General features: G+C 47.1%; 1 pseudogene; it reads right to left on the minus strand.

Moving 5' to 3' along the window:
• Positions 1-937: 937 nt before the first annotated feature.
• LOC117758749 lies at positions 938-2,632 on the minus strand (annotated as a pseudogene).
• Between the last annotated feature and the right edge of the window lie 6,810 nt (positions 2,633-9,442).

A 9,442-nucleotide genomic window follows, 5' to 3' on the forward strand; every position in this document is an offset into this window, starting at 1 on the left:
GAAGACGTCGTAGAAAACCTGCAGTAAAAGTTTGTAGCAACGCACTCGTCTGCAGGAACTTAAGTCTCCTGACGGCCGAAAGAATCAAGGCATTTGAAGACGTCAGATTTTCCTTCTGAGTTTCTGACAGAAACTAAATAACCAAAAGGTGAATTAATGAACAGGAGTTAAAAACTGTCACAGACCAGATTCTCACCCTACGCCGACAGAAGAGTTGATGTTTAGATTGTTAACGAACGTCATGTGACCACTGATCCTTTATTTAGCAGCGTCAACAGTGAAACTACATTTGAACTCTACTTTGACCTTTTCACACCTGGAACTTCTTCATGTACTCCGAAGGTAAAGTCCAGACACTCAATACTCCAGTAGAAATACAACTACTCCAGTAAAAGTACAAGTGAATCTCTTTACTGCAGTAACGTAAATAGTTTCCCTGTGAAGATCGAGTCCATCGAGACTCGCGTCACGTGAACATAGTTCAGACACTTTCACTGGCTCTCACTTCGAAACAGGGTCAAACATGAAAAGATTTGAGAATGAAAAATGTTCCAGAGGATGAAATGTGTTTCTTCATTTAGTCCAGAGAAGGTGTGTTCCACCTTGGACTTTGTGTTGTTGTGTTACATCTGCAGCGACAAACACAACTTCTCTGTTGTCTGTTCAAGTGACGCAGATAAAAAAAGTTTCTCCTCAAATGCATCAAAACCAAATTATTAAACCTGTTTTGAAAAACTTCAGATTTGTGTTAAAATGTAGAAAAAGAAAATAAAGACGAGACACCAGGTACTTTGTCATGTGACCTGAACATTCATGTCTTTTTACTGTGAAAACCATGTGATCCGATGATTGTGTGAAGCACTTTGTAACCTCGTTTCGATAAGTGCTATACAAATAAAGTTATTATTCATATTAATAACCAGTCAGAGCAGGTGACTCAGTTCCAGCTGATTTATTCATCATGAACAACAAGACTTTCCTCCTCTGCTACAAAAAGAAACTCAGGATGCTGCTGCTGCTTTTTCCTCTTTTCTTTTATATTGCACAAAAATAATGACAGTGAGCAAAACACAAAAATGTGCCGAAATCAAAAACAACTGAAATCCAGTTTCTCTTGGGAACAAAGGTCCTGAACTTATTTTACACAACATGTACAACAACGTTTAAAACAACTGCAGCGGCTGTGAAGCAAGGCAGGAAGTGAACCGTCCCACCGGAGACTCAGTCTGAATGAAAACAAGAGAATCAAGCGAACCTGTAGAAAAATAGGCCTGAAAATACTGAGATAAAAAGATGAGGTATGTTCGGTTTGTCATGTCCCACAGCTGGAGGGGCGGTGACTCGCGTCAGCTCCGCAGGTTTGAATCCTGATCTCAGTTCAAACTAAATCCATAAAAGTCTGAAGAGAGAGTCCGTCTGTCCCCGCTGCCCGAGCCCTGAGGCCGGGCAGCAGCCTCGGTCCTCCCCGGTCCCTGAGCCGGGGACACCGGGGTGGGTCCCCCCCCCCCCCCCCGCTCCGGGATCAGTAGGTGAACACCAGGTCAGAGAAGTGGTCCTCCAGCCGGTCTCCGGCGATCATCTGGCTGAGCTCCGGGGTGCAGTGGTCCGGGAAGTCAAAGTGGGACCCGAGGCTGCCCTCGCTGCTGCACGAGTCCAAGTCCTTGTCCACCAGGGACAGACTCAGGTTCCCCGGGCTGCAGGACGAGCTCCACGGCTCCGAGGAGGCGTGGAACCCGGCCACGAGGCTCAGGTGAAGTCGCTCCCGTCGGCGGGGAGATCGTCCAGGTCGTCCCCGCGGCAGGGGACAGGGAGGCCGGGTGTCCGGAGGAGCCGCTGCCCTGGCGGGTGATGTTCTTGAAGCTGTAGAAGAGGCGGCCGCTTGCCTCCGGTTCGGCGGAGCTCAGGCTCCGGTTGTACCGGGACGGATCGTCCTCCTCCTCCGCTTCCAGCTCCGGCTCCTCCTCGGAGTCTTCGTCCTCCTCATCATCGGTGAACTCCCGTTTAACGAGCTTTTTTGAAGCTGCTGGTGAACACGTACCGGTACCGGGGGTCCGGGGCTGCGGGAGGCGGCTGCTCGCTCTGCCGGGACCCGCCGCCGCTTTAACCGGATTTTAACTTGGACAGTTTCTTGGCGGAGTTTTTTATGAACGGGTCTTTTCTCCGGGGACTGAGCGGCTGGCTTCCCCGCATGAAACGCACAGCCGTCCGTCTTGGGCTTCTTCTTGGGCCGGTACTTGTAGTCCGGGTGGTCGGCCATGTGCTGGAGCCGGAGCCGCTCCGCCTCCCGGATGAACGGGGTCTTCTCGGTGTCCTTCAACATCTTCCACCGCTTCCCGAGCCGCTTGGAGATCTCGGCGTTGTGCGTGTCGGGGGACCGCTCCATGATCTTCCTCCTCTCGCCCTGGGACCAAACCATGAAGGCGTTCATCGGTCTCTTAATGTGACCGGACCCCGGCCTCAGCGGCTCGCGGCCCCGCCACGCTGCACCATGACCCGGGTTCCTGCTCCACACCTGCGGGCCACGGACTTCTACTGTGTCCCGGGGAAAGTGGTTCTGACAGGGTTCCGTGTTTGTCTCCGGTTTATCAGCCGCAGCGTGTCCACGGCTCCTCTTCATCCTCCACCATCTTCATCCTCTTCCTCAAACCGGCGGCTTATTAACCAGCTGATCATGGACTCTACCCTCAACCAATCAGCGCGCTTCTTCTCCACAACCTCCCCGCCACCACAGCGGCTCCAGCGAATCACAGCTCCGCTGCCTCTCCCCGTGTCCCCGCCCACCAGCATCTGGCCGTCACTGCGTCTGTTATTGATTGTTTTATTTATTGTTTTATTTATTGTTTTATTTATTGTTTCATTTATTGTTTCATTTATTGTTTTCTCTCGCCCAAGGGTCCGCGGTAGGGTCGTTACTTCCGGTCGTGGACTGGGGGGGTGGGGGTGTGATAGTGGGTCTGTGTGTGTGTGTGTGGGGGGGGGGGCTCATTCATGTGCAGAGCAGCAGGGAAGCAGCTCAGATGTCGTCACTGTGGCTCGCCTACAAAAAGACTCACTGAGAGTTAGTTTTAAACCATCACAGAAGCTGAGAGGAAGTGACGTTCCACCAGCCAAGATGATTCTCACCTGGCCTGGAAAGATAGTCTGATAAATTACAAGAAAGCCAGAAGCTCGATGATTCATTATTAGTAGAAGAAATAAGAAGAGGCCCAGGTTCCTCTCCAGCTCTGCAGCTCTGAGCTCTACAGCTCTACAGCTCTTAGCTCTACGCTCTGCAGCTCTGCAGCTCTGTAGCTCTACAGCTCTGGCAGCTCTACAGCTCTGTAGCTCTGTAGCTCTGCAGCTCTGTAGCTCTACACAGCCTGTAGCTCTACAGCTCTGTAGTCTGTAGCTCTACAGCTCTGTAGCTCTGCAGCTCTGTAGCTCTACAGCACTGTAGCTCTACAGCTCTGTAGCTCTGCAGCTCTGTAGCTCTACAGCTCTGGCTCTGCAGCTCTGTAGCTCTACAGCTCTGTAAGCTCTGTAGCTCTGTAGCTCTGCAAGCTCTGCAGCTCTGTAGCTCTACACACTGTAGCTCTACAGCTCTGTAGCTCTGTAGCTCTACAGCTCTGTAGCTCTGTAGCTCTACAGCACTGTAGCTCTACAGCACTGCAGCTCTGTAGATCTGCAGCTCTGTAGCCTGCAGCTCTGTAGATCTGCAGCTCTGTTAGCCTGCAGCTCTGCGCTCTACAGCTCTGCAGCTCTACAGCTCTACAGCACTGCAGCTCTGTAGCTCTACAGCTCTGTAGCTCTGCAGCTCTGTAGCTCTACAGCACTGTAGCTCTACAGCTCTGTAGCTCTGTAGCTCTACAGCTCTGTAGCTCTGTAGCTCTACAGCACTGCAGCTCTGTAGATCTGCAGCTCTGCAGAACTGCAGCTCTGTAGCTCTACAGCACTGCAGCTCTGTAGATCTGCAGCTCTGTAGCACTGCAGCTCTGTAGATCTGCAGCTCTGTAGCACTGCAGCTCTGCAGCTCTACAGCTCTGCAGCTCTACAGCTCTACAGCACTGCAGCTCTGTAGCTCTACAGCTCTGTAGCACTGCAGCTCTGTAGCACTGCAGCTCTGTAGCTCTACAGCTCTGTAGCTCTACAGCTCTGTAGCACTGCAGCTCTGTAGAACTGCAGCTCTGCAGCTCTACAGCTCTGCAGCACTGCAGCTCTGTAGCACTGCAGCTCTGCAGCTATGCAGCTCTACAGCTCTGCAGCTCTACAGCTCTACAGCTCTGTAGCTCTGCAGCTCTGTAGAACTGCAGCTCTGCAGCTCTGCAGCTCTGGCTGCGGTTGGGTAAAATCCCACACTGGGAAGTTAGCGGGAGCTCCAGGTCTCCATGGTCTCTCTCCATGTAGTCAATAGAGTGAAATAAATATGAGCATCTACAAATTCTAATTGTTAAATATTTAATTTATGGTTGAAATTCATCATGTGTAAAGTCGCTAAATAAAAAGTGAATAAATCCTTTGGTGTTAAATGGAGAAAGTGACAACCGATTTCAGTTTCAGTCTGTTCAAGAAAATAAAAGTTAAGTTAAGTTACAGATATGAAAACAAACTCAGAGACGGAGCTGACGGATGTTTGTTTGAGCTTTAAGTGGATCTTACAAACATCCCAGAGTTCTTTGTTGGTGACGCGCTCTGCTTATAAAGCCACTCTGATTCCATCCTTGAAGGGAAGAAAGATGAAAAGATAAGGGAAGGAGTGAAAGGAAGAAAAAGGGAGGAGACAGAAAACGAGAAAACCACAAGGAGTCTTTTCTTTGTCACAGATTCTCCGCGACTGAACAAACAGAGCGAGACTTTCTGCTCCAGGCGACTTCACCTCTGAGGGTTACAGGCCGGCTCGCTAATCACTGCCAACACAAAACTCCCAGCAGGCCGAGGGAGGGGGAGGCAGATGCCAGACTTGAATGGCAGGCGGGCTGTGATGAACTCTGAAAAGGAGGAATTGAATCCCAGAGAAGAAGAGAAGCTGTAATTATCGCTGCTCCTTGTGGTTCATTGTCAATTAAAGTGACGGTTGGAGCGAGCGACAGCTGCAGCAGATGGTGGGGCTCTGGAGAGAGAGGGGGGGGGTCCCCTGAAGATTTAAACTTTGCGTCATGTTGTGGAACCAGTGACACAGATAAAGCAAGGGAAACGTTTTTTGCAGCGTAATGTTGTAACATTGTGTGTGTGTGTGTGTGTGTGTATTTGTTTTGTTTTGAGCCTTGAACCTACATTTTGAACTTTCCTCATTTTTTCCAAGGCTTGTTGAGGGTTAAGACTTGGTTTTAGGTTTAGAGTGAGAGTGAGAGTGAGAGTTAGATTAAGGTTAAGGTTCAGGTTAACGTTAACGTTAACGTTAACGTTAAGGTTCAGGTTAACGTTAACGTTAAGGTTCAGGTTCAGGTTCAGGTTTAAGTTAAGGTTTAGGTTAAGGTTAATGTTTTAGTTAGACTAAGGTTTATATGAAGGTTAAGGTTGAGGTTAAGGTTAGGGTTAGGGTTAGGGTTAAGGTGTTAGTTAGGCTAAGGTTATAGTTTAGGTAATGTTAAGGTTAAGGTTATACCAATGAGTGTCCTATAAAGAGACAAGTGTGTGTATTTGTGTGTGTGTGTGTCAGAGAGAGGGGGGGGCTCCATCTGCTGTGGGAGGGGCCACTCCTAAGGGTCAAAGGTCACCATTTTGAATAATAGCTATTAGCAGCACTGACGACTGTCAGCCACGCAGCCTGGTTGCCGTGGCGCCAGCAGCATAACATATTTTGAACTTGATCCACTTGTATCTTTTGTTGAAGCCACTTTACAGACTGTTAAATCTGTGATGTCCGACTGTTCCTGAAAGCATCATCAGAAGAGTAGTCTGGTTTCAAAGTGTTGAATTAGAGAATGTTAGGGTTAACCTAGGAATGTAACCTAACCCTGATGGAAACAGTGACTCGCTGCACTGTCACAATCAAAGTCATCACCCCGCATGACGATGTTCATAGCAACCGCTTACTGTTTCTCCACCATTAGCATTTTAGATGAGTCGCCCGGCGCCATGGACGCTCGCGCCAGCCAGAGAGAGACAACATCCAAACAGATTTTCTTTTCTCTGAGCGACGATGAGGTGGAACTGTTACTGACAGGAAGTGTTAGCGACGCTTTGTGTTCACCACTGGTAGTCGAGTCATGTGACTGATGAGAACCAATCAGGAAGAGAACGTGGGCATCTGCGTCATCGTTTACTGAAGTCTCACTTTCTGTTCGTCCAGACTAAAACACAACCTCAGACACTAGCCCATTCGAAATAAGACAGTTTGGTCTACAGACGATTTCTATGATCAGCATCATCACCTCGTACCGCCCTTATAAGTGTTGCCTAGCAACAGAAGGGTTTCCGCTGCATTTGTTAAATGATTACCGCCACTGCTTCAGGATTGGTTCAAACACACATTATAGGCCTGGTACAGATGCATATTCTGCTTTGATGTTGAAGTGGACTCTGTGGTTTGTTCAAAGACAATAAAGTTGAATCAAATCAAACGTAAAAAAAAGAAGAAGAAATTATCAAAATGGAAAAGAAAGAGAAAGAATCATTCAAACAACAGAGAATTCAAACCCACTGAAATCCTGTTGGTTTCAATGCGTGAAATCATATTATGTGTGGTGATCCTCCTCCTGTTTGCAGCAGCAGGGCTGGGCCCCGGAGGTCCCTGGCTCTTTAACCTAATTATGGGGCCAACGCCTGCTGATAAACAGAAGGGCAGCTGCAGCCTGAACCGACACTTCTGTAGAACCTCAACACAGAAGATTAACATGAGAAAGAAGAGGACGTCTCAGAGGGGGGGTTGAAGGAACGCTGCCATCATGTGGTGAGGACGTCTGAGTCTGTTCCGTAGTGATCGTGGAGTGGAGCTGTGGTATCAAGGTCCCGCCCATTAACACTCTCAACCAATCAGGAGTCAGGACCAATCAGCCTGTTTTTATATCATCAAATAACTAAAAACCAAACTGATCAGAAACACGTGAACAAACATCAGTGAGAGAAGAACGACCTGAAATGACAGAAACCATCTCTGACAAACATTTATTTTTAAATTTGGTCCATGTCCCATCTGCTAACATGGAGGAGGTTTATGACCTACACTGCAGCCAGACACTAGGGAGAGATACAGATGATCTGGCTTCAGTTTGGGGAACCGTCATATCGTCCATTATCGATCTGTGGTTATAGGTAACTGAACACATGCCCAGTTAGCAAATCAAAATGTTAGCATTTAGCCCGCTCCTTCTGTCAGTCTCATCCCGATGAAGGAAAAGTGTTTGGATCATGAGCTACGGAAGTTTCTTGGTCTCTGCAGCAGATCTCAGGTGTTTTACTTTGTTCTCAAACTGCTGAGTCTCCTGTTTCACAGATTGACCTTCATCCAGCCTGAAGCCCTGCAGCACTCTGACCTTTTCCTCCATCGTTAGCGTTGCTGCCTTCAACGGGACGTTCATCTTCAAGAGGACACGTCTCACCTGAGGGGGCCTATGATCATGTACAGAGCCCCTCCACCCATCCATCACCACAGCAGGGCAGGACCACTGCTGCTCACATCGGGGGGGGGGGGGGGGGGGGGGGCAGACTAAATTCATCCCAGCTGACCTTTTCCCCCAGACTCTTCATTTCTGTTTGTTCTGTGTTTATTTTAATATCTTGCAATTTTTATACTTGGCAATGCTTCTTTTTTCTTAGGTAATACTGGTAGTTTGTCTGTCTGATAATCGTATTTATAATATAAAATACTTCATCTGGTTTATTGGCGGTTGGCAACCGATGTCATGGTGCATTACTGCCATCTACTGTGTGTTTCAATATGCTTCTTCTTCTTCTTCTTCTTCTCTGCTTCTTCTTCTTCCCCATTCAGTGCCGTATCTCCTATTACCCTGGATATTTGACAGCTTCTCCTTCTTCTTCGCTTGTTCTAGTGGTGGATGGTCACCTACTGTGTTGGAGTGTGAATCACAGTTCTCCAGGTCATATTCAAATCTTCTGTCTGATCCTGTCTCCCTCAGATAATGAAGCATTCTCTCTGTTCCTATGATAAAAGTTCTCCATGTTTGTAGTTTCTCTCTTTATCTTTTCTCCTTCTCTAACATGCTTATCACAGTGAAGCATCACAGGCTCCACTGACTCCTCTGTTTGTCAGTGACCATCCTGTAGGATGTGTGTTTATTAAGTGTATTATTGAGTGTAGTGTGTCCTCGGCCTATAGGCACCATGTTCTGCTCCTTGTTGTTTCCTCACTTCCTGTTGTATAAAGCTGTTTCCTGTGTGAGATGCATCCAGCTGCCATTCTCTGATCATGATTCTTTTGATGATTGTTTCTGCTTCAGATTTACTGAGTCAAATGTCCATGACTTCTTCGTGATTCAGTTCTTAGATAATAAATCCTCCTTTCATTGCTCTTTATTCCTCTGTGTGCTGGTATCCACAGAAACATTATCACAATATTCATATTTTGAAATCTGATTCTCAAATATCTCATGAACTAAATCTAGCTGTTGGATGAAAATGACTTTAACGACATTAATGCTGAACATGAATCTGTTCGCAGAACAACCTCCTGTTTTCTAACTCTTCACTGGGATGCTGCTGCTCTCGTTAGCATCTCCACCGTGTGAACTGACAAATGATCTGATCCTCTTCACTGAAAACTTTAAGTCTGGTTTAATGAAACCAAAACCTGTGATAGGATCTATGGATCATCTGTATTTATTCATATATGTTTATTTATAGACAATTATATACTTCTTCTTTGTTTGGTTTATTGGTGGGTAGCAACCAATACAATTACTGCCATCTACTGTGTCTTCTTAGTTTTAACCCTAACCCTCATTCAGTCATTAATCGCCCCTTTGTCTGTGTATCTGTCTGACATGGTTACCATGGTAACTTGCTAAGAATCAAAACTTTGGACCTATAGAGATCAAAGGCATCAATATTGTGGCATGGTAAACCTGTTCAAAGCTAGAACCTCGAAAGGATCAAAGGTGTGAAAACTACATAGAAGTAGAAGAAGAAGAAGACAGCATTCTGATCATATGCAGATAGTGACCAACAACAGTGACCAAGAGGATGAACGTGCACAGTGACAACCTCGAGGCATTGAAGGCTGAGCTTAAGCATACAAAAAAACATCTGGCCTATCAGACTAAGGAGGTCGCTGAGCTCATGACCAAGCTGGAAATGGAGACTGACATTAAGCAGTGTCTGTCAGATCATTCTGACTTTGTTTTAGCCGAGCTGAATACGATGGAGACCCAGCATCTGGAGCAGACAGAGGAATTGGAGAACCTGAGAGACGCTCATATTAAGACATTTCTGCAATGGAGACAGTGGAACGCTGAGCGACAGGCTAATTGTCAGGGTTTAATGGACCTGAAAAAATCCTGTATCAGGC

This window comes from Hippoglossus hippoglossus, chromosome 24 (assembly GCF_009819705.1).
Source record: "Hippoglossus hippoglossus isolate fHipHip1 chromosome 24, fHipHip1.pri, whole genome shotgun sequence".
NCBI lineage: Eukaryota > Metazoa > Chordata > Actinopteri > Pleuronectiformes > Pleuronectidae > Hippoglossus > Hippoglossus hippoglossus.